General features: G+C 38.1%; 1 long non-coding RNA gene across 2 annotated transcripts in view; it reads left to right on the top strand.

Annotated features, from left to right (window-relative positions):
- LOC120608199 (uncharacterized) overlaps positions 1-24540 on the top strand; it is a 103003-nt gene that overhangs the window by 8783 nt on the left and 69680 nt on the right. For both annotated transcript variants that reach the window (XR_005654328.1, XR_005654327.1), the window contains exon 2: positions 355-430. This is a non-coding gene — a long non-coding RNA (uncharacterized LOC120608199). The remainder of the gene's footprint in view (positions 1-354; positions 431-24540) is intronic.

Below are 24540 nucleotides of genomic sequence, written 5' to 3'. Positions count from 1 at the left end.
CCAACAGAATATTCTCTGAGACTTTTTTACAAATGCTATCAGGAAGCCATTCTCTTTCTACTGGGGTTACTAAAAAAAAAAGCTTTTAAATCTGAAATTTCCAGTGGAAAAATTCTGAAATTTCCATCTTGCCTACCACGTAGCTTTCAGAGACGAACATAATTATTTTAGTCCTTGGATCTAGTCCTTCCTGAAGCAGTGACCATCTCTGGACTTCACAGTAATGCAGGCAAATACATTTCCTGTATTGCTTTACTAGTTTGGGGTTTCAATCACTTTCAGTATAAGGAATACCTATGAATTCAAGGTCTTTGTCCTGTAAAGTGACTGATACTGTGCAATGTTTTCTTTCAGCCATAATGTCCAAAATAAATTGTGAAAGACCTTCAGTTTCTGGTAAAGGAACTGGCCATCTTAAACAACCAATAGGGTAAGTGTAACAATTCTGGTGTTTTTCTCTCTTTTTGTGGCAACACTATGGCTAGCCCAAAGAAGAATCAAATTCACTTATTCTATCTACAAATAAGTTTCCCTTTAAAGCAGAATCCCTTTCATGGAAAATAAATCAAAAAGGAAGCAGTTTATTCTATCCAGTTCTCTATCATTCAGGGCAGAAACTCTTCTCACTTCAGCAGAATAAAAAGGGAATCTGAGAAAGTCTCTGGGAAGTCTCCTTACAGTTAGCATTCTTTTCTACTGCAGAGGACGAATTCAGCCAAACTTCTAGAAGTGTAAAATGATATAGGTGAAGGAAGGTAATCACTTTGGGGGAAAAAAGTTGGTGACTCAGAGCGAGAGAATGGTAAAATTGGAATGAGAAAATAAAACTAAATAAGAGAGAAAACTAAAACAGGAAAATAGTCTTACTTAGGATTTTCTTTGTTGTTCTTTGCTTTAACTTACACGTAGAAAATTTATTTACCAATGACATAATTATTCATTTATTTAAAAATATAGTCATATATTAAGCCTACTCTGACAAAGGTACCAGGCTAAATGCCAGGAATGCAATGAGGAGTAAGACACCTATGACTCCATCTGTATTTTTAAAAGTAAACATTTGATTTTAAGAAGGAAAGATAAATGAATATCAAACATCCACTATATTGTGGTGATGTTCTCCCCACTACCCAAATGCCCTGGACAACGGGCAGGGGGAAGTGTGCTTAGGCCATCCTTAAAACAATGAAGAGGAAAGCTTGGAAGACATAGGATATCTGACTCAGGCCCAAAAGTCTCAAGGCTGAGACAACCTGCTTTTCTGACAACAGAGCTAAGTAAGCAGACTGTGTTGGGAAGGCCTGCACCCAAAGTTCGATGGGGTAGAGGATGCATGAGTTATCCATGATCCAGATGTGGCCTTAATGAAGGGAGCTGGACTTGACCTAAGAAGAATACCTGGAAGGGTGTGGCAACTCCAACAGAGAAATGGGTCACTGGAAACTGGTGGAAACTATCAAAAATAAACAAAGCTGGACACTAAGTAAAGTGGAAAGGACAGAATATAATCAGTAATATACTGTTGAAATAGGGAAAAGAGTCCAGTGTGAACTGAACTGAACTTTGATTTATGCAGAGGTGCCTGGGCATTTCAAAGGGAGAGAGAGGGAGAAGGGAGAGTAGGGGCTCAGTGGAGTCAGGGAAGTGAAAAATTACAGAAAGCTGGAAGTGAGATTTGGTCCTTGGGAAACCTATCTGCATTTGTTAACTGGCCCTTATCAAAGTTAGACTTCTACCCTCCCACAGAGACTGGTAGACAGGGGCCTATCTTCAGATACTGGCTGGAACAAACAGTCAGTTCTTTGGGCGGCATTGAATTTTCTCAGGCAGGCACTTTAAGGCTAGGGTCATCCTGAGGATGCAGCCTTGAGCTGTTGGAAACTATGTCAGTATCTGTTTTCAAGTATTTATTGTCCAGGGTTGAAGCCTCATCAAGAAAGGGCTCAGGTACCTGGCTAGAGTTTGGTCAAAGGGAGAATCTTTGTCAAAACCAGGGGTCGAGGGAGGATTGCACTTGGCGAGCTATAGGAGCCAATAAGAGCCTACAAATATGGTTTTTAAGGTTAGACATTTGTAAAGTGGGAAGGGTTTGTGAAGTATCTAGAAAAGTAGGAGAGAATCAGCATTTGGAATCGAATGTAGAGGGCACCGATACCAAATCACAACTGTGTAAGACCTTTCTGCTCCTTATTCTTGTTTACTCTCCCCATCCCCCTCTGAATAAAACATGAGGAGGCAATGCAACCTTGCAATTGGGGTAGGGGAGTAGAAAATAGAGAAGAAACTAACCACTCCCCTCCCCTCTAATATAATAATTTCAGGTTTAAAACCTGAAAAGAGTTGAGCTTGATGTAGGGGAGAATTGGTGAGAGCTTGAGATAGTAGGTATTGGACTGGACTGGCTTTTTTATCAAGCTCGAGATTTTGTCTTCAGGAAAAAAAAACAAAAACCAATAAACATTCTAGAGAGAGGGTTTAAATGCACAAGATTGGGAAGTAATAAGGTTGTTTTCTGTTTGCACCCTACCAAGTCTAGTTTATTAAATAGTCATACACCTTCCAAGTCTAGTTTATTAAATAGTCATACACCTTCCTCCATTACCTCATCTTCCAAATATCCTCATTTGCATATACTAGAGCACAGGGTGCTTCTGCAAATATTTATGCTTAGCTGTACATAGAAAGTGTCTTGGTTTTCGTCATGTTCTGAAAGGAGTCTATTGATCCCAAAATGAAAAGCTCTCACACTAAGGCCACTAGGTTCTAGCTCTACAAATCTATACTCTCCTCCCTTTAATAATAATTAATCTTTTGTGATGCCCCTTCACTATAATAAACTGAAAGTAATTTATAATAAAACACAATTCAATGTATAAATGCTTAGTCACAGTTTCACTGGAATGCATAATGGAATAGTCATATGTCTGTACTGTTAAAAAACAAGGCAAGCCCAAAATGGAGTCGCTTATGCTAAGCCCCGTATCATGAAGCTGAGACCTAATTTTACTATAGTTTTGACTCTTCCAGAAATGGAAATTAAACCAGTTAATCAAGAATCTTGCCTGATCAACAACACTAGTTAGGTAATCTGCCTGAAAGACTTCTGCCATACCCTAAAGGAAAGTAACTGCAATAATTAACCTTTTTTTTTTTAAGTATAACTTCCTCCTTCCTGCTCCCTTCTGCCTACAAAAGTCATTTTTTACAGATCCTCAGAGCTCCTTTCTGTTTGCTAGATTGGATGCTGCTGATTCTAATTAGTTTTTGTTCAAATAAACTCTTAAAATTTTTAATATGCCTCAGTTTATCTTTAGGAGTTTCCATATGTGAAATCATTGATTATAAAAGCTACAACTACAGACTAAAAAATGTGTTATATTAATTTAAATAACATCAGCTGACATGTTACTAGTGGTAATATTTTCTAAAGTTCTGAATATCTCTTGGTAAAGCTTTCCATAAAAGAACATACAATTTTCCTTCAGTTTATTCAGTACTTAACATTCCTAGCAAATTCAGGCCAAACAAGAAATACTTAGTGTTTATCTTTTAAAAGTTGACTAAATTTAAGTTTACTAAATGCTATCTTTGTAACAATCAAAAACACCCTCACAAATTCTCAATTCCCCTCAGGAACATCAGTATTGTTGAACAGGGCAGGTTTTTGAAGGTCATACGTCTCACTTCTCCCTCAGGCCTTCTCAGTTCCTGCTTACTCCTCTCTTCTACCTTTCCTCCTAAAGGGGAATTCCTGGACTAAAGAGACATCTCTTTACTGTATTTTTTCTTTTAGAAATGCTAATGAATTAAGGAATTCTCTTGATCGAATTATCTAATAAAGCCAAATCTTAATTGAATTTTGGGTGCTCTAAAACTCCTCCAAGTCACCCAAGTTCTCAACCATGCTTTTGTAGTAATTTTGTTTTCAGAGCATCATCTCTCTACATTTGGGGACTCTCCTGTAAAAAATCCCAGACCTTGCCGATTGGCCATATTACAAATTTACAAGTATCCAATCTCTGGTATCTGTGTCTTTTCTCAGGCCAGCTTCTCCCATTTCCCTCAGCACTGATCCCCAACCCTTACCCCTTTCTTCAAGCATTCTAACCAATCCATCACTCAAGCTGCAAGACTCAGTTGCTAGCTCACTGAAATATTTAAAGCTATACAGTCCTTCTATTTCCTTGCCTCTCTCACTTACCAAAACAATTTTCTATAGCAGCATGCATACTAGCACCTCATTAAGGAGAAAAATAACAGGGACCCACGATGGAGTACTGAGTGAATTTTTACTGCCAAGCAGAGGCATTCTGATTCAGCTGAGTCTGGCCTCTAGGGATGAGTTTTGGGAGAGAGAAAATGGAGTAGTGTTTTAAAGCTCCAAAACCAGAAACTATATCCTGTATTAGGACCATGTTACTGTAAGCAATCGCTGAGCAGGGCTGAAGGGGGTCCTCTGCGTTTGTGGAATTCCTGCTTCAGGACCATAACTTCTAGTTGCCTGTTGACATATGAAATGTCCAGACCTGTAGAGAATTTTTATTTGAGCCAAATTGATCACATGTCAGGAAACAAGATATCAAATGTTCCAGAGAATGAAGGTTTTACACTTTGTTTTTTTTTTTTTACATTTGGAATTAAGGAGGGAATGTAAGGAAGATTATTGAAGGTGGGAGAAAGCAAGGTACAGGGTAGTTAACAAGATTATGTGCTCCATTGAGGGTGGTTATATCTCCCAGGGGTCTGAAAAAGAGGCATTTCAAAGGCGTGTTAACCTAGATGCACTCAAACATTGGGCAGGGCTTGCTTAAGGCAAAGGTATCCTTTTCACTAGGAGAGTTAGAGGCAAGAGGCATGACTACTCACTGTGATATACCCAGTTAGGGATTTATGATCAGATCATCCTGTGAGGTTACTTTCAGTTATATTTATTACAGAGCCCCATTTCTGTCCATATGCCTCTTCTACAAGCTAGGTGACCAAACTATGATTTGAAACCAGCTTTCTTCCCACTAAAATATCCACGCCATTGCGTCCATCTAGAAAGAACCTGGAGTATAATTTTAGTCATCCAAGAGATGCACTTGGGTCAGAGGAAATAAACTGGTAAAAATTTCCATAGAGATAACTTTATTACTCATAAATTGGGTGAAGAAATAAGTTTGCAAAAAGCATTCTGCTACCTACAGATCCAAAGGAAAAGTAAAATTGTTTTATGAGAGTGAACATATTTTGAAATGAATGGTTCTATTAATTAGAATGGCAAAGTTCTGAAACATGTACTTATGGATTAAATGTGTTACATAAATTATTACTATTTGTATTATAATGATCTGATTACCTTAAAATTTTACTCTTCTGCCTTTTTGTTAAGTACCTTATTTGTTAAGTACCTTTTAAGGCCCCGACTTATTTTGGAGATTCCGATTTCAGTTGTTTTCTGTAGTTTTAGATGCCATCTTTTTAAGTTTTATAAAACCTGTAGAAGATTGGTCAATTTTCTCTTTACTAAGAAATAGGTACTGACATTTTCAGAATAATTATTGCCAAGTTGTTAAATTATGGATGATAGTTTTACTATTTTGTATATTCCAGATTTTGAATGATAAACTTGTATTACATGTTTTTTCTTTTTTGAGAGACGTTAAAAGTACAGAAAAATGCAGAGAAAAATATAAGTAATACCTGTTTTCCATAACCCAAGGCTCATCTATAATATTTATAGTTACCAAAGTAACACGAAATTAGTATAGGTTACAGAATGGTGCATGAGATGATGTGCCTACTTGACAGCCTCAGATCCACTTGGTGGGTATTTTGTTTTTGTTTTGGTCTGTGAGGCAGCAAAAGTTATACTCAGAGACTGATTCTATCTTTGCGAGCAGTTTATTTAGCATGGGTTCACTGTGGAAATATAATAATTTCAAAAGCCAATAACAGGATATCTTTTGATAAGCCAAATAAAGAAATAACGCTAAACAAACAAATGACAGATTAATCACACTATTGTTCCAAGCAAGGGGAAGTGAAAGAATAGTGTCCAAATTTAATATGGGATGTATACAAGGAGGAACGTAAGAGGATAGGTGACAAACCTAAGAGCTAATTTCCTGCAGCTGATGCAAAAAATGTCCTGTTGCTAGAGCATGTTGCTAGGGAACAAAGACGCCAGTGTTGGTAGGTGGGTTGATTTCTTCATAGGGGTACTGTGGTTCATAACCACTATCTACTAGGAGAGCCCCAAACATCTTCAGAGAATTTTTAGGTTAGCAGAGAGTCATCTTTTTCAAACTGAAACTCTCGAAAAGCCCCACAAACTCTCAGAATTTATAGTCTAAATGTCCTCTCGCCATAGTTATTTCTCTCTACATGTTCTTATTGATAAACTCCCAGTGGGGCCCATCAGCAGCTTGGCTGCTGCTGACTGCTTATCAAGGACAACAGGTGTAGAATGATGACATCCTGACACAACTTAGTTCATACTTATATCAAAGCAACTTTTTTTGTCTTTGTCGTAAACAAGTGGATTTGAAATCATATTAAGCCAATATACAACAGTGGGCTTTCAGTATGAGCTCCGCCTCTATAATCTTTGTGCTGCTGATATATTTTTTTTTTCACTTTTTCTGACTATAAGTAAAGTAAAACATTACCTTGTAGAATGGAAAGAGGCAGACTGATAGTGGACTCTGAAAAGAGAAGTCATTATTAAATATGTAAAAAGTAAAATAGTATTTTCTCAAGCCCGGCTGCTCTAGAAAGAGTAAAATCATAGGTAAGAAATAATTTCAAAAGATAACGAAGATCCCTTTTCTCTGAAAATAATGGTGTAGAACTTACTATATGCCAAATAATATTCTAAGTACTCATTTAACCTTGACAGCAATGTGGTAGGGTTATCATTATTATCATTAATGTCTTATTTTATGAATGAAGAAACTGAGGTATAGAGAGAATAAGTGGCTTCCTTATAATCACACAACTGATCGGTGGTGGAACTGGGAATATTAACCAAGACAGTCTAACTCCAGGTTCTATATGCTTAACATCTATACTCTGCTGAACTCCAATGTGTAGAAATGCTGGAACCCCTGTCCTACATCAAGTCCATCTTTCTCCCAGTAGAACCCCAGGAGTATATCAGTTTTTCATCGCTTCGTTTAAAAAATGCCAAAACTCAGTAGTTTTAAGAAACAACAATCATTTATTTAGCTTACAGGTCTGTAGTTTGAATAGGGTTTAGCAGGAAAGGCTCATCTCTGTTCCGAGGATCTTGATCTGGAGCAGCTCAGCTGGAGGCTGGAAGATCTACTTCCAAGATGGCTCACCCTTATGGCTAGTAAGTTGGTACTGACTGATGCTGAGAACTAAGCTAGGGGAGACAACTGGGGGACACAGTTCCTTTCTGTGTAAGCTTCTCCAAGCAGTTTCAACTTTCTCATGGCACAATGGTTGGGTTCCAAGGGCTGGCATCCCAAAAGAGACAGGAAGTGGAGTCTGACAGTATCTTAAGGCCTGGGGCTAGAAACTGTCATAGTATCACTTCTGCCATATTCTATTTGTCAAGCAAACACAGAAACCAGATTTAGGGGAGGGAACGTGGACTCTACCTCAATGGGAGAAGTGCCAAAGCACTTGGGACCATGTTTTAAAATCTCCACAGTACCTAAGATCATCTCTAGGTTTATATGGCTGTGATCTCCCAGCTTTTGATGACTCTGGCTCCCATGGAAATGAGCCGACTTGGGGCTCTGTTTTAGCCTTCATACTAAAGTTACTTCTCTCATCAATACTCTGGAAGACCTGGGAAGAAAAAAAATCCACCAGCTCCCATGTTGTACCAGCGTTGATAGAGGTATTTAGACCTTAAACCATAAACCTTAAACCATACCTCCTGCCACTTATAACAGTCTTCTTGTTATGGAACTTTTCTGAAGTGCTCTGTTAGTTTTTCACAATATCCCACTGGGAACCATTATATTGTATGCCTGGGTCAGAAGACACTAGAAGAAACAACACACAATACAACCCTCAAAATCAAACTACTCAGCTATTACTCGTCTACCTCCGTTCCTGCTTGTGTTCTCTGATTCTCCTACTTCAGGAGGAGTCCCTTTGGTACCTGTTACACTGAGTCTATGAGGTTAAGAGAAGCCACTATTTCCACAATATATATATTGTTTGAGAGCTTCAGCTCCAGGCAACACTGGCTACATAATTGCAAGGCCCAGCACAAAATGAAAAGGTGGGACCCCTTGTTCAAAGAGCAGGAAATAGGTGCCCTTAAAGGTGCCAACATATAGTTTTTATTTTCTTCAGACTCTCTCCTGACTTGCTATGGTGTTTTGCTGTTCTAAGTAAAGAAAAATTAAAATATTAGCATGAATTTTACCATTCATTTAAGTGGTATGCAATGTCAATTTTAAATGCAAAGAAAAGAGCCTTCAACTTACATGCAGAATCACCAAAATTATACAATTAGTATTTCAGAGTTTGTATTTGCATAAGTATTTTGTTCTTACCAAGACTGAAACAGTGAAACACTGAACAAAACTCATCTGTTTTTATTTCACTTCTTTTTTTTAACACTGTAATTTAAACCTAGATTCTTTTATTTATTTCCAAAGAGAAATTAGAGAGTAAATGTAAATTAGAGGTCCAAATGACTATTTCCCTGGTTATAGACTTTCCTTTAGGGTGATAGAAATATCTTGGAACTAGATGGAGGTGATGGCTGCACAACTATTTCATTTCTTGATGTGCATACATTCTACCAACACATTCTACCTTCAGCTTTCTAATGAGTAAGGAACAACTATAAAGGAAAGAAAACATGAGTTACCTTATATTTCTCTTTCCTTTATGTCATCATTTTCACATTGCTAATACAAGGGATTAAGATAGGCAAGAAAGGATAAGCTTCCTTGGTGATTTATGTTGCTTAGAACACCATTGCCTTTTTTTTCAGGCTACAGTTTTGGGAAAATTGGGGCAAGTAAGATAGTGAAGGCCTCAGTGACCTAGGATTAGAAGCTTTCTGCCTTTTTGGCTTGAAGATTTCCTTCTGTCTCAGAGTAGCTGAGAAATCCATGAAGCTTCGATTCTGAAGGATTCAGCTTCGATTCTTCCACTTGGGCCTCAGTTCTCTTTCTTTTACAGGGACAGCCTTAGTTCCCGTGACCCCGAAATACATTTCCCCCTTTTCTAGCACCCAACGGCACCCCGTGCATCTTTACAAGTGGAAGAACTAGAATGGTTTTCAGGTCTCTTAGAAATGAAATTCTTTATCTGTGCAGCAGAAATGAAGATGTTTCATTGCCTTGGGGCTGGGAAATCATTTCTCCAGGCTTCCTCTTCCCTCTCTCGCCCCCTTAGGAACCGGATTGGCCTTAGCTTCTGAGCCTATCTGCTGTCTTCCTTCTACTTTCCTTTGAGCTCTGTTGGGCTTGGGGATCTTAATTTTTATTTCTCAGTTTTTATTTTTTTCTTCTGATCAGTTATTTTTGGGGGGACGGTCCCTCTTTTTTTCTTCTAAGAAAGCATTTACCTCTTTCCCCCTTTCTTCCTCTTTCAACTTAACAATCATGGTAACAGAATGCGACTGCTGATTTACCGATGTTATTTAATGTAAGTAAAAAAGGGGGAAAAGTGTAAAAACAAACAAACAAACAAACAAACAAACAAAAACAAGTTCTGGTTCAAGCAGATAATATAGCTTCTAGGGGCTGTCAGGGCCTCCCTCCTTACTCAGTCATAGATGTAATATGCTACCTTGTACTTGCTTTGAGTCTTGTGGAACTCCCACACATTGTGAGACTATAGAAATTCTGGGCCTATGAGCATCAGGAATGGTATGTGCAATAAACAGCAGACACATATATTGTTCATATCTTCAATGTTTCTGCACAGCTTTCATTGTCCCATCAAACTTCACCTACAAAATATAAGTTCAAAGATGAAGTTATTAAGAATTTTGAGACTGTGACAGCAGAGCATTAAACCAAGTGTGGAACCCTTTGGAGTGCAGAACCTTGTGCTACTGTGAAGGTAGTATGTTCATGAAGCCCACTGTGGTTCCAGGGCCCAAATTCAGCCCTCTCAGTATGTTTACTAGGCCCTGAGCAAGAGGCATAGTCTAGCAAACTATTATGATATTTGGGGACATCATTTGGAATTAAAATAAATTTTTAAAAATTATTCTATTTTGAAATGGGATGGAGTATTTAATAGCATTAAGAAGTTAGACATTCTCTAATAGGCAGCTCTCTTCCTGCTGCCTGCTCTGTCGCTGTTTGATTTTCTAATTTCTTTTTCTTTATCTATTCTATTTTTTGAGTTTAAATTGAGATGTAATTAACATTTAGTAAAATGCACAAATCTTAAGTGTATAGCTCAATGACTTTTTACCTGTGTGTACACCTACGTAACCACTGCTGAGGCATGATATAGAATATTTTCATCACGTCAGAAAGTTCTCTTATGCCTATTCTCAATCAGTAACCAAAAAAACTCCCATCAGAGTTTACCACTATTCTATGGTGCTCTAGAGTAGATTTGCCTATTTGTCTTTTCTAGAACTTTATAAAAATTGAGTCAAACAGTATGTATTCTTTTGTGTCTACTCTAAACAATATTTTTGAGATTCATCCATGCTGTTGCAGGTATTCTTTTTTTGACTGTTGGTATTCCATTATATGAATACGTCAGAGTGTGTTTATCCATTCTAGTGTTCATGGACAGTTGAGTTGAGTTGAGTTGATTCTAGTTTGGGGCTATTACAAATTAAGCTTCTGTGAACATCCTGTACAAGTCTTTATGTGGCCATTTGTTTTCATTTCACTTGGGTAAATACTTAAGAGTGAAAATTCTAGGGTCATACAGTGGCATATATTTTACTGGAGTAGAAACTGCTGAAGTAGTTATATAATTTTACACTCTCACCAGCAATGCATGAGAATTTTTCTCATTTCTTTTGCTTCCTCTTTTTTCTTTTCATTTTTCTCTCTTGCTTCCCCAACCTCATAATTGTTTCCTTATAATTACAAAGAGAGCTTTTACTTTAGGAACAAACTATGTTCATGGCTAGAAAAGGGAAGGAATTGAACATCTGAAGGTCCTAAGCAATTTAATTCTTAGTAATATCTTTTAAAAAGTGTGCGTGCACACGTGTGTGTGTATGTGTCTATGTAGAGAGAATGTATGTTCTTCATGTGTTCTTAGATAATTCATGGGGCCAACTGGGAATTGAGAACTTTAGGAACATTAAACATATTCCCCTACTCTTCATATTTCAATTTAATCTTTAAAGATTAGCCATCCCAGGGTAATGTAAGTAATTATTTTATCAAAAACTTTGAGATATTTATTAATGGTTATGATGTGCAACTTACATGTGACATTTTTAGAAGAGATAATTTAACAGATAATGCCAGATAAAGTTATCTGGTTTTATTGAGTTCACTTAATGTTTTATTATCTGAGAGGCCTCAGCATTTTTTTTTCCTTCCATAAAATCTTCCTTGTTGGTAAAATGGCTACATTTAAGAGATGAAAAAAAGTGTGTGTGCGTGTGTGTGTGTGTGTGTGTGCGTGTGTGTGAAATAGCATTGCTAACACCCTATGGCAACAATAGAAGAAGATTCATGAATGTACAGCTGTGATACCTCACCTGCACTAGCTCAAAGGGAAGCTGGGACTTAACAGTGTTGCTGGTCAACAGCCATGAGCGGCTTCAGGACCTGATCCCAGAAGAGGGCAGCCAAGAGCTGCCTTCACTGTGGAGGAGAAAACCTGCTGAGACCTTCAAAGGTGATTATGAAAGTGTTTCTTGTCCATCATGGAAATTCCCAGAGAGATATAAGACCAGTTTGGGGCTTGATGAGCTCAAATTTGACTAGAGTAGAAATAAAAGTTAGCGGAGGAAGCTAGGAACCAGCTCAGGTACCTTAGAGTGAGATTAAGGAAAAGCAGAAAGTTGCCAAGTATTAAAATCAGGGACAAGAGAGAGATAATACAAGATGAAGATCTATAAAAGGAACAGATTGACTGGCAAGCTTTCTCTATTTAAAAAAATATATATATATATTTCCATTTTAAAGTATGCATGATCATTATGATACACTGGAAATCACAACAAAGGTTTGTTTTAATGATGAGTTTGGGGACATTTTTAGGTTTAGAAGCCAGAAGGAAGTTGTGATATACCATAATAGACCTTAAGCTTCTCTTGGAGTATTTTTGGAAGTGAGTTAATGCTTAAAAGCTATCCATATATTAGCCGAGGTCTTCTATGTTACAAGCTCTAGAGAGGATTGGCTTGAATGTTCATAACTTACTGTGGGAAGTCAAAAGCCCTCTCTAAGATTTCTGTGACTCTGGGAGGGATGAGGCAGGTGTTGGATATTAACTTCTCTTGGTCATCTTTATATATGAAAAGCAAAGCATTTAGAACAAACCCTTTCACACTTTACAAGTGATAATTACTTACCCTTCTTCATTTCTTTCTCCTTTTTTGCTTCTTCCTCCTTCTCTTTGCTATTGTTATGACCTCTGGCTCTGAGTTCGGGCTTCCACCGAACATGGTCAGTGAATGAATTATCTCACTACTTCTTATGCAGGTTGTCCCATGCTATACCATGTAAATTGATTTGTCAATTCCATTACCTTTCTCAAGTGATACATACTTATAACACCACCACCACCCTGTCCCCCTCAGAGATGTATCTGTTAACATGAGACATTTTTTTTTAAAAATCAGAATTTAGTGAAAATTTGGGGAGACAAAAGGGATATGAAAATATTTACAGCTCAATAATGTGAACTCCTTCCACTTAAAAACTAGGCACTTGTTAAAAGTCCTGTTCCCAGGAGTTTTTCTATGGCTTCATACCCATATAGGGGCTCAGCAACACACTAGCTATCTTGTTCTTCTTTATCTCTCCTGGATCCCTATCTCCCTACAGTCCTCAATGCAAATTCTTATTCTTTTTGCAGAACACTGGTATATACTTCCAAGCTAGGGTCCAGACCCACTTTCACATATTCGAACCCATCCAGATGCTCAGCAGAACAAAAAAGGCTTTTATTTACCATGAATGGGTTCTCCTTCTAAAGATGTTTTGGTTGTAAATTTCATTTCTCCCCTCTTCTTTGCATAAAGCAAGTAGAGTGAGGGAGATTTAGCAGGAAGCTACCCAGAAGAATACAAACTGGAAGAGAAATGGAGCGTCCTGGAGAAGGGATTAACATTTAGAGAACAAGTATCTGCAGTAACATGGCTGTTTCAGTCTGGAAACCCAAAACCTAGAGGAATTCAGAGGAATGAAGCATACGAAGAATTCTATCCAAAACAAATCAAGGGAAAGGAAGAGTGGAGAAAAGTCCCCCTGAAATGGAGCTAGTGAATAAGATAATCAAACAACTACATGCAATTACGGGAGGACATGATAAAGCTTGCCCATATCCCTGGCACCTGTGTTGTGGTCCCTGAAGGATATGGATGAAGCCCTCAAACTTAAAAAATCCATGTTAAAAGGATTTAAGTAAATATCTTAGCGGCTTGACATGGATCTGAAGACCCTCTGACACTCACAACGTAATAAATAATTTTTCCATTCTAGGGGGAAACAGGTATGATTAAATAAAACTTATTGCTCTCTATCACTCTTAGGGAAGTCACTATGTACCCTTTCCCACAAGATAAATTGTACCTATTGCAACAAGGAAAAAGAAAATTCAATGATAGTATAATTTCACTGAAAATCTATTAAAAATTGACCAAGTACAACACAAATATAGAATTAGTCACATTTATTCAAAGTCATAACAATAGTATAGAACTCATGGAGGAAGACAGACCAGTGGAACAATACAGAGAGCTCAGAAATCTCTGAAACTTGACATTTGATAAAGGTAGCACCACAAAACAATGTTGAAATGTTGTTTCTTAGGTAGCATAGGAAAACTGGCTCCCATTACAGAGAAAAATAGAGCTTGATCCTACATTTTTTTACCACATGCAAAGGGGAATCAAAATTGATTTTATAGCCTACTAAGGCAATAGAAGATGCAGAGAACTATCTTTATGAACCAGGGGGAAAACTTGGATTTTAAAAAAAACATGAGATAAAAAATGATTATTGTGATTACATAAAATTAAAAAAAATCTGTTCGATGAAGTACAAACTTGGGAGACAGGTGACCAAAAGAAGATATTAGCAATGACTAAAATCTACAGGGCATTAAAACTAGAATATACAAAAAGCTCCTGAAAATTAGCAAAAATAAATTTGGAAACGGTATGAAAAAATAGATAAAAGATATGAATAGGCAATTTGAAGCAAGAGAAGTCCAAGCGGCTAGTAAATAATGAAGATATACTCAACCTCACTAGTAAGCAGATAAATAAAAAATTAAAGCAAAGATGATACACCATTTTATACTCATCAGATTGGCATAAATTACAAAAAATGATACATATCAGTTTGGCAAGGATATGAGGAAATAGCATAAACAGAAAAAATTCTAGAAAGCTTTCTGGCAGATTTCAGTGAAAATAAGTTAGTGCATGTCTCAGACTTAGTCATCTCATGGTATATGTATACCAGAAAAATTTTTGCATGCATATGAAGGACAGTTATACAAGCATATTTATTATGCTTCCACTTATATGAGGTACCTTGAATAGTCTAGTTCAGAGAAAGAAAGTCGAATGATGGTTGCCAGGAGCTGGAGGGAGAGAGGAAATGGGGAATTGTTTAATGAGTACAGAATTTCAGTTTTGCAAGACTCCACATTTAAGGACTCTGGGATTACATTGGGTCCCCCAGATAATCTAGGATGATCTATTGTAAGGTTATCTGATTAGCAACCTTAATTCCCCTTTTCCATAGTACCTAACAAATTTATGGGTTCTAAAGATTAGGGTGTGAACGTCCCGAGAGGGGCATTATTCTGCTTTCCCAGGGGATAAAGTTGGTACCATGCTTCTGTATCCGAGCAGCAAAGAGGCCACACTAACTAGCCATAGAGAGGATCCATAAGGCAGGTAGGTGGACCTGTCTTTTATAGATATGTGTATCTTTCTTTCATAAATAGGTATATCTATTACAGCTTGATGACAGTAGATAGTAAAATCATATAATTTCCTTGTTTTAATTCCACATTCAACCAGTTAACTTCTGATTTTACTGATGTACATATTTTTTCCAAGGTATAGAAACTCTAACCAAACAATATTAATGGCTTCTCCATTTGGCAGTTATAGTTCTCATTGTAAATTAACACCTTTGAGATGCTGGTTTCAGTCTTTTGTGTATTTTCTGGACAATAGAAACTGATTCTCTTGGTATATTAAAAAAAGTGGAATTTTTTAATTTGAGGTTCAACTCCAGATTGTGAACACAGCAAAGTTCTGCCATTATGTGTGGCCCTTCCCCAGGCAACACATCTCTGTCTCACCAGGCATTTCTTATAAACATATCAAGGATCAGTCATCATAAATGGAAGTTAAAATGAATTATAACCTTTATACAAAGATAACATTATAGGCAAAGAAAGAGAACTGTGCCTCTCATGATACTAAAGCAAGCACAAGAGCTTTGAAGGCCAAGGAGGCCATGTGGAAAGGCAGCCACAGCCTCCAGAAGGCCCGATATTTATTTACCTGCCTTCCTGTGATATAACACACTGTGACTCCAAAGGCAGCCCAGGACCAAGAAATAAACTAAACCACAATGCCATCATCAAGTTCCCCTTGACCACAAAGTAGAGAACAACATACTGGCTTTTACTATAGATGCCAAAGCCAACAAGCCTCAAATAAAGCTCACGGAAAAAGATGTATAACATTGACATGGCTAAAGTCAACACCCTGATCAGGCCTGATAGAGCCCAGAAGGCATACATTGACCTAGTCCTTGACCATGGTGGCCCAATGCTGCCAGCAAAACTGGGATCATCTAAACAGTTCTAAACATTTTATCAAAAAAAAAAAAAAAAGTTGGTGGGTTACACATTGTGAGTAGAACAATTATTTCCAACAGAAAATATCCAAACTAGTATGTAGTGTTCATAATATTTTGAAATATTAGTTTTAAATTTCTCCCATATTTTCCACTAATTTTTCCATCATTCAAGCAGATAGCTGGCTCTTTGCTTCTGTAACACTGCAGAAAACAGAAGCCTGTCAGACATCCTCTCTTTATCTCCAAAATCTCAATCAGTCCCATAGGAGAACTGAGAGTTTTCCAGAGGAGGTAGAAAAGGGTTTGTGGGACAAAGGACTTGCATGAAGCAGTTGAAAGAGAAGTTCTTTCATTGAGACTGCAGAAAGATCTCCCATGCTGCAGGGCAGAGAGGAAGAGCCTTGGGTGTTTTGGAGCAGAACTTCCCCTATACACCCCCCACCCCCTGCCATAGTGCTCCCAGGCAGTATCCAGAGGATGCAACAAGCCTGCAACAATTGAGAAGTGATTTCTTGGGATGGGTAGGGCAGGATTGCAAACTCAAATACCTGCAGGCCCAGTCAGGTTACACTGATCAGTGAAGGGCTCTCAGGGGTCAAGCTACTACTGAGCTGCAGAACCAAGTTACCATATCTTCCAATTTAAAAAGATGAATAAATCTGAATGTTGTAGATCAAATCTCCTGATTGTTATATGTTGCATTTCAAATGTCTAAATGCCACTATGTGGACCAATATAAAATCATCTGCAGAGTCTCATGTCTTGAATGTGACATGACTGCACAGTGCCACTAGACTGGAATGAGCTATTTGGACAGGAACAAGGGCCAGTTCCACTGTGGCCTGTGTGCAGAGATGATCAGTGACCACAGGGCCCTACCCCACTCCTGATACTTTGACTCTGTTAGAGCTTCATTTCCTTGGTGGAACCCAAAGAATAACAAGTTCATTTCTTATCAGCCCAGCAGGATGAAGCTTAAAAAATAATTAAATTCATTCATAAAAGTAATGGATTGTGACATATCTTTTAGGTATGAGTATATGGACTGAGATTCATGCCTGTTATGTAATTAAAGACATCTAAATTCCCTGTAATCGGGCTCATGTCCTATCTTACAACCGTCTCTACTTCAGTCCACCCACATGCTACCTGAACTCAATCACTTCATATTCTTTGATGACAGAGCCAGAAGGGCCAGACTATAATCTATTCCCTTTCTGTGCCCTCACATCCACCCTTAGGGCTTTGCTGACTCTGTGCCCTCTTCTGGGATGTCCCTTCACACCCCCATTTCTGCCTACCAAAAACCTATCATCCTTTGAGGAAGCCTAGAATTCTAGTCAGAATGTATCTTTTCCCCTCCTGTTCTAGGAGCACAATACCTTGCCTGTACCGTGGCTCTTCATGGAGTGGCCTCTCATTCCTAAATATGTTTCCCTCCACTTTATGGATGAGCATCACCTTATGATCTATGCTTCTGCTCTGGTCTCAGAATAGGAATAAAAAAAGTGGTGGCTGACTGGACTTGAGTGATGAAATAATGCAGTGATGTGACTTTTCTTTGAGTCTGGAAACCAAACAATGAGTTGTATTGAACTAGTTTCTGTGGTGGACACTCTCATACACAACCTAGTCCTCTTTCAGAAGCAAAGGTTTTATTTCTCCAACTGTCAGGAATGCTAAGAGGAGTCAGCCCTCAGCTGCCAGCCCTCTTCGGTGATTCCCTGGGCTTTAAGAAAACTGCCTTGCCTAAGAGCACCTGTCCTTTCAGGGCTGGCCTGCAGCCAATGACTAACAAGTGTGGGAATATAAAGGGTTGACTCTCTCTCCTTAACTCTGGACAACTCTGAAGGGCTGTCAGTCTTCAGGACAACCCAGTGTGGACAGCTGAGGCCTTTGTTGGTCCTATATCAAGGTAGACTTTCTAATCCTGGTTTCTTCACCAACACCCCAAACCTACCCCTTTCCTCAGGTATTGATCCGAAGAGCACACTTTAATAAAGAGGTTACATGCTAACTTCTGTCACAGAGTCGATTTCTGGGAAGCCTAATCTGGAAAAAGTTTCATACCAATTAACTACTATTTTCTTGTAAATTTGCGGCTGTTCATGCAGACAACAGAGGTGTCAAATCCACATTATTTATGTTTATTTTGTGATATAAATTCAGTGAAAATAAAAATGAAGAAAAATGGATGTTTAGGGTGGGGAAATAAATAGGTAGTATTTACTGAATTCTAGAATAATACAAATTAGTGTCATGAATTTAAAATTGAATTTATTACAATTTGGTTCAATTAAATAACTTGTTGAATTAGCTATTATTTCAGTGAAATTAACATCAAGCAGACCATTCTAGCTTTCGTGCTGTTTGCTTTACATCTCTCTCCTCAATTTTCTTTAATCCATTTCTCATTTGCCCACTTTCCAGCGGTGCTTGTGGCTACAGCATTTACCCAGAGATAACTCGTGGATTACAGTCCTAACCTTACCCCCCCAAAATTGCCACTAAATATCTCGCTTTTATTATTATTTTCTCATTGTTCTAGTATATCGATAGTCTTTAGAAACAAATGACATCATTCTATTTATAGCATTCTGTTTTTAGTAGTGGTATTTTCATTTATAGCATTCTGTTTTTAGTAGCGGTATTTTCATTTACGAAATATAGTAATTCTCGATCACTGAAAATGTCAAGTCCTAGAAAACATAACATTCCTACGCGTGATGTTAACATCATTCTCAAACAGTTGTTAGCCAAAAATTCATTTGACGAATCTGATTTATGTATACATTTCTGTTACATTAGAGTTAGAGACAAGTTCTGTTTAGAAATAACTCCAAGAAGTTTTTATATTCTATTTTCACATTGAAAACCAGTCAGATTTGCTTCAGCCTCAAAGAGCATGATTATGTAAAATTAATGCTGGCAGCAAGCTGCATTTTTCTTCTAAATAGAAAATGGGTTAATCAACAGCTCTTTGCTGTGAAGGTTTGGGTTTTGGTTTGCTACAAGGATCATCCAGGCCAAAAAGCTGTACTGACCTTTTCAGCAACTTCATCTTTAAATATGCTTGACAAAGATAAGGAAATGAGACTCATCTGTGTCAAGCAAGTGGCCAACAAAGATGTTGGCAAGATACTTTCAATTTGTTTTGCTCTTAACTGTGAACTCTAAGTAACAGCAGAGATATCTGGAAGGCAGCCCCTTAGGCTAATGGTGAGCAGCTGAAGGTCAGGAAGGGCAAGTCGCAGAGGTACAAGAGATGGAGGGGACAGAAAAGGGCAGGATGGTCAAATGGAAAGTTGTAAGCTCATCTTTGTTAACATTCAGACTGCTTGGATTCAAAGTTATAACTGTCTCCCTAGTTGTGTGACTTTGAACTAGTTCACTTAACTCTTCTGAACCTCAGTTTCCTGAAATTTAAAATAGGGAAAAGGATAGTTCTCATCCCATAGATCTGTCATAATGAGTAAATGAGTTATTACCTGTAAAGTACCTAGAGTAATGCCTGGCAATGAAATTACTTAATGAACATTAGGCCTGGTCCTTCTGGACTGGGAGTTGGAGGCTGAGCTCTCCAGCCCCGCCTGGAAAGACCAGAGTGAATCGGAAGCAGCATCAACAGGAGAAGACAGCCTGTCTTTTATTATTGACTTTTATTTAAGTCAACAGACATTAATTAGCATCCAATAAATGTGTGGCCTGTGGGGATATAAAGATGATGCAGACAGAGACCCTCTGCTCCAAAAGCCTATTGTTGGATGTGGAGCATAAAGTTGCTGGCTCCTGGTAAGTGGAGACCTATCCTTTCAGATTCACAGTGAGTGAGCATTGGGGTGACACTCCACCGGCCCGAGGTCATTCTATGGAGAAAGCCCTCCTTTGCATGAAGCCACAAGTACAGGGCAAAGAGCGCAGTGTTGGAGGTAAGACAACCCTGACTCTGAATCTGCTTTGGGCAATTTGGAGCATTGCTGTGCCTCAGGTAGCCTTGTCTGTAGAACAGAGATGATATTTATAGAGTTGTTTTAATAATTGAGATGATGCAGGTAAAACATCTAGCACAGATACTCAGTGAGTGTTAATTCACTGAACAAATATTTATCGAATATCTTCTCTCTCAGGCAACCAAAACAAAACATAACAAAAAAGAAAAGAAAAGAAAAGAAAAAAGGCCTGATTCCTAGTGTACCTAAGGAGAAAAAAAATTCAGAAAGAGAGAACTATGTCTAGAAAGGCTCGCTAATAATATTTTGAGTGCTTACTGTTGCCAAATGGAATGCTTTGATTCTCACATGATTGGTAGTTATGAATTGGACACCGTTACCCTTTATTACCCCCATTTTACAGGACAGTGGCTAGAAGAGAGGCAAGATAGGTAGAGTGTGTTCTGATCACAGTGAACCTCATAGCAAAGATCATGCAAAAAAAATCTGAAGCCTGTGCTGGACACTTTGTGTTGGCTCCTCTCCATCCACTCTCCACCCTGCTCTGCCCTGCTCAGGGCCCAGTATCAAAGGCTGTGTGTCCATCTTCCATTGGGCTTCAGCAGAGGACAGAGGGATGAGTGTAGGTCAGGGTGTTGATTCCCCTGGCTCCCTCCCTGTGAGCTGGCCTTGAGTTGGCTGGGTTCCTCACTGAAGGCCACTTTTCTAAGGGAGGCCAATCCACATGACTCTTCCATCTTGGTTCCAGTTAATGCTCCCTCTCCTCAAATCTCTACACTTGAGGGAGCTAACGTCCATATTGTCATCAATATGGATCACTGCGCTATTCCTTGTGGGTTTCCCCACATCTACAACTTTATAAATGAACCCATATGCTTTTTAATCTTTCTCCTTTGCCACTTCCCCAGTCCAGGTTTCCCCTTCACTAGACAACAGGAATAGCATTCTAATTTATTTTTCTTTATCCACTCTTTTGGGAGGTGGGGGGTGGGGAGAGGGGACAGAGGGAAGAGCATACAAATGAAATGGTTTTATTCTTTGCCAATCATTGTTTTTTGGTGGCGGTAGTGTTGAATCTTGCTTTTCTCTCCCTCAGTGATATCTTGGGTAGATTTCACAGCTTTATGGTTACTTAAAGTTATTAAAATTTAGTCAGCTTTAATCCCAAATTTTATTAATCTATTTTTTTGTTTTAAGATGATACTTATAGAGTTGCTTTAATAATTGATAATTAATTAAAATTAATAATTTAATAATTATATTAGAAATATTTTAATTATGAAAATTTTCAAGTATACAAAAGTAGAAAAAAATGATATAAGTTCCCATTACCTCGGATTCAATAATCGCTAACATTTTGCATGCTAATATCCTTTTATCTTTTCTCTGGATTATTTTAAAGCAGATTACAGATATTATATCAATTCGCTTATAAATTATTCAGTATGTATCTTTAACATATAAGGTCAGTTTTTTTTAAAACAACTCCAATGCCATTACCACACCTAGCAAAACAATTATTTCTAAATTCCACGCTCAGTACACACTCAAATTTATTCAATTGCCCCCAAATGTCTTTTGCAGTTGTTTTGTTTCAATCAGGATCCAAACAATATCCAGTACTCTCTTCCTCCTCCTCCTTCCTCTTCTTTTTCATCTCATTTATTTGTTGAAGAAAATTTGTCATTCCTACACAATGTCCCACAGTCTGGATTTGGCAGATTATATCCTTGTGGCATTGTTTAACATGTTCTTCTAGCTCTCATATTTTCCGTAAACTAGATCTAGAGGCTTGATTAGATTCAAGATAAATTTCTTGGCATATATGGGGCTATGCACTTCATCTTTTATATGCACTCTTAATATCTTTCAGTCTATTCTCTGTGTAGCAACCAAATGATTTTTAAGCATATATAAATCTAATAATATCACAAGTACCCTACCCTCACCATGCTTGAAAACTCTCAGTTGCATCTTGTGATTCTAAATGCAAAGATCGAAATACTTAATGTAGTTATAGGAAACTGCTTTTCCATTTTTATCTTGTACTACATTTACCATATTCCACCCACACTGGCTGTCTCTTCTTCTCGTTCAGTCATTATGCTCTTTCCTCATTCAAGGCTCCAGAGCTTGGTGTTTCCTCTGACTGAGACATTCTTCCCTCCTTTCTTTGCCTAATTAACTCCTGCTTCTTCAGATTTTAGATCACCTTAGTTCCTCAGGAAAGCCATCCCTGACTGCATAGATAGGAATCTTTTCTCTTTCAGTTCCAAGTGAAGGGGGAAAAAAATTCAAGTAAGCAATCAATCAGATGGTTTAAGCAGAAAGAGGGAAGTTAACTGGCTCACATAACTAAAATGTTTAGTTGATATGAAGCTGGATCTGTATGTTTAATTAATATGCTCTAGAATCTCTATTTCTTGACTCTGCTCTCCTCTGCTAGTGTCATTCTTAAGTATGCTCTCTTCACATTGTGGCCACCAGCAGCTCCAAGTGCATTGTATTAGCTTAGCTGCTCAATTGAAGAAGTACATCTCATTTTTAAAATTTTATTTTCAATTACAGTTAACATACAATGTTATATTAGTTTCTGGTGTACAATGTAATGTTTAGACATTTACATACCTTACATGCATCTCATTCTTAATGTTTCCTGGAAAAGTCCCTGTAGCTTTCTCATTAGTCTATCCTGAATCACATAAATTGATCACTGTGGTCATGGGGAACTTTCATTAGTCAGAGCTGGGTCATGTGGCCTTCAATGAAGTCAGTGGAGGGGTCAGCCCCACCTTAACTACATTGTCAAAGAATGTAGAAGGGGTGATTCACCAGAGGAAAATTAAAGGGCAGTTTCTAGGAGCAGAGGAAATGTTGGACAGGTGAAAATAGATATCCACTCCTAAAAAACCATGAACTTTTCCCTCATGGTACTATTCACAGCTAAAATTTTGATTTATTCATTTGCCAATTTGATTAATGCTCATCTCTTCTGCTAGGCTGTAAGCCCCATGAGGATAGGCATGTTTTTGTTTACCTTTTTATTATGTATCCAGTGAGTACCTGCCTCCAGTGGGCGCACAATACATTCTGTCGAATAAATAGATGAACTGTATTTCGGATATCCTGGGAGGTGTTACGTCATGGTGATTTTGGAGTTAGACAAATCCAAGTTTTAGTGTTGGCTCTGTCACTAATTTGCTGTTAGACTAATTAATAAATCGACTGAAGATTTACTTACAACATCTATGAAATAGGAAAATACCTGGTTCATTGGACCTTTTTGAGGATTCAGATAATGCAAAAGGTTGGCATATTGTAAGAATTGATATTTCTTTTATTCCATCTATTATTGCCAGGAAAACTGGCTATCCATATTTCCATGGCAGACTTGCCCTATAATTTACTCCCCCATTCAGACACTCTTTTAACTGTAATTATTGCATATATCCCAGTATTTTCCATTCCACAGGGCTCTACCCTTTAACTATTCCTGGAGAAAACTACTCAAGCTACATACTAAGGCTCACAGACCACCTTACAAGTGACTGAGAGAGAGAAAGAAGTGCCATCCAGTGAGCAACATACAACAAATGGTTGGGGGTCAGGTGTATCTCTCGTCTCTTCTAGTCACTTATTGTTTTGTATATTCTCAGCAGTCAAACTGATTAACACAATGGCCTTTAACCGCTTCCCCCCGCCCCCCACCAACCTCCCCATCTCCACTTGCAACCCTGCCCTTGTCTATAGCCACATTTAACAGAGGGACTCCATCCCTAACTATCCAATCTGCTATAATAAGCAGGGAAATGCATATGTGTTTTAGATTAACCTGGGCACTAAGCACCAAAAGTACCTAGTACAATAGCCACTACTATTGTGCAGAAAGAACCAGGCTGAGTGATGCAAAAGGAAAAGATGCTCCAGGCTACATGCTAGCATTCTGCCCTAGAGTTACAGAGTTACCCTTACTCCTCCCTTAGTCCAGGTGTGTGGGGGCCAATAGCTAGTAAAGCACAAGGCCTGAATAGGAAGGGAAAAAATTCCATGAAAATGGCTGATGTGGGTGTTGGGAGTGGGCAGGACAAAACACCAGAATGCTGGTATTGTATAAGGACAGAAATAAGAGGAGCGAAGGGTGCCTACAGAAGAGGAATTGAAATGGTAGACCATAGGGAATGGAAACAATAGATATGACACTATTTTGATTTTGAAGAAGTTATCAGAGGAGACAGACATGAAAACTAACAACATAAAATACAAAATAAAAATTATGATAGAAATCTGTATAAAGTCCTATGTGAGAGATTCAACCTCTCCTTAGAGTAAGTAGAAAAGAGTTTGGTAGAGATTTTAAAGAACAGAAGGCATTTGAGATAAACTTGAAGCAAGGTGAGGTTTCTTGAATGCCTGATGGGTAAAGGTGATCTGAGTGAAAGCAAAATATGAGCAGACATAGAAGCATAAAAGGGTATATGGATCAAGTGTTGGGCAGGTTATTTAGATATAGCTGAAAATTAAGCTATGCTTGCAGGAATAATAGGTATAAAGGTTGGGTATGGGACAGCAGTGTAGGGCCAAATTGTTCAGGGTCTGGATGTAGCAGCAAAACATTTAGGCTAAGA

This window comes from Pteropus medius, unplaced genomic scaffold, assembly GCF_902729225.1.
Source record: "Pteropus medius unplaced genomic scaffold, Ma_sr-lr_union100, whole genome shotgun sequence".
Classification (NCBI taxonomy): domain Eukaryota; kingdom Metazoa; phylum Chordata; class Mammalia; order Chiroptera; family Pteropodidae; genus Pteropus; species Pteropus medius.
Note: the sequence above shows the minus strand (reverse complement) of the source record. Positions and strands in the feature narration are given on the sequence as shown.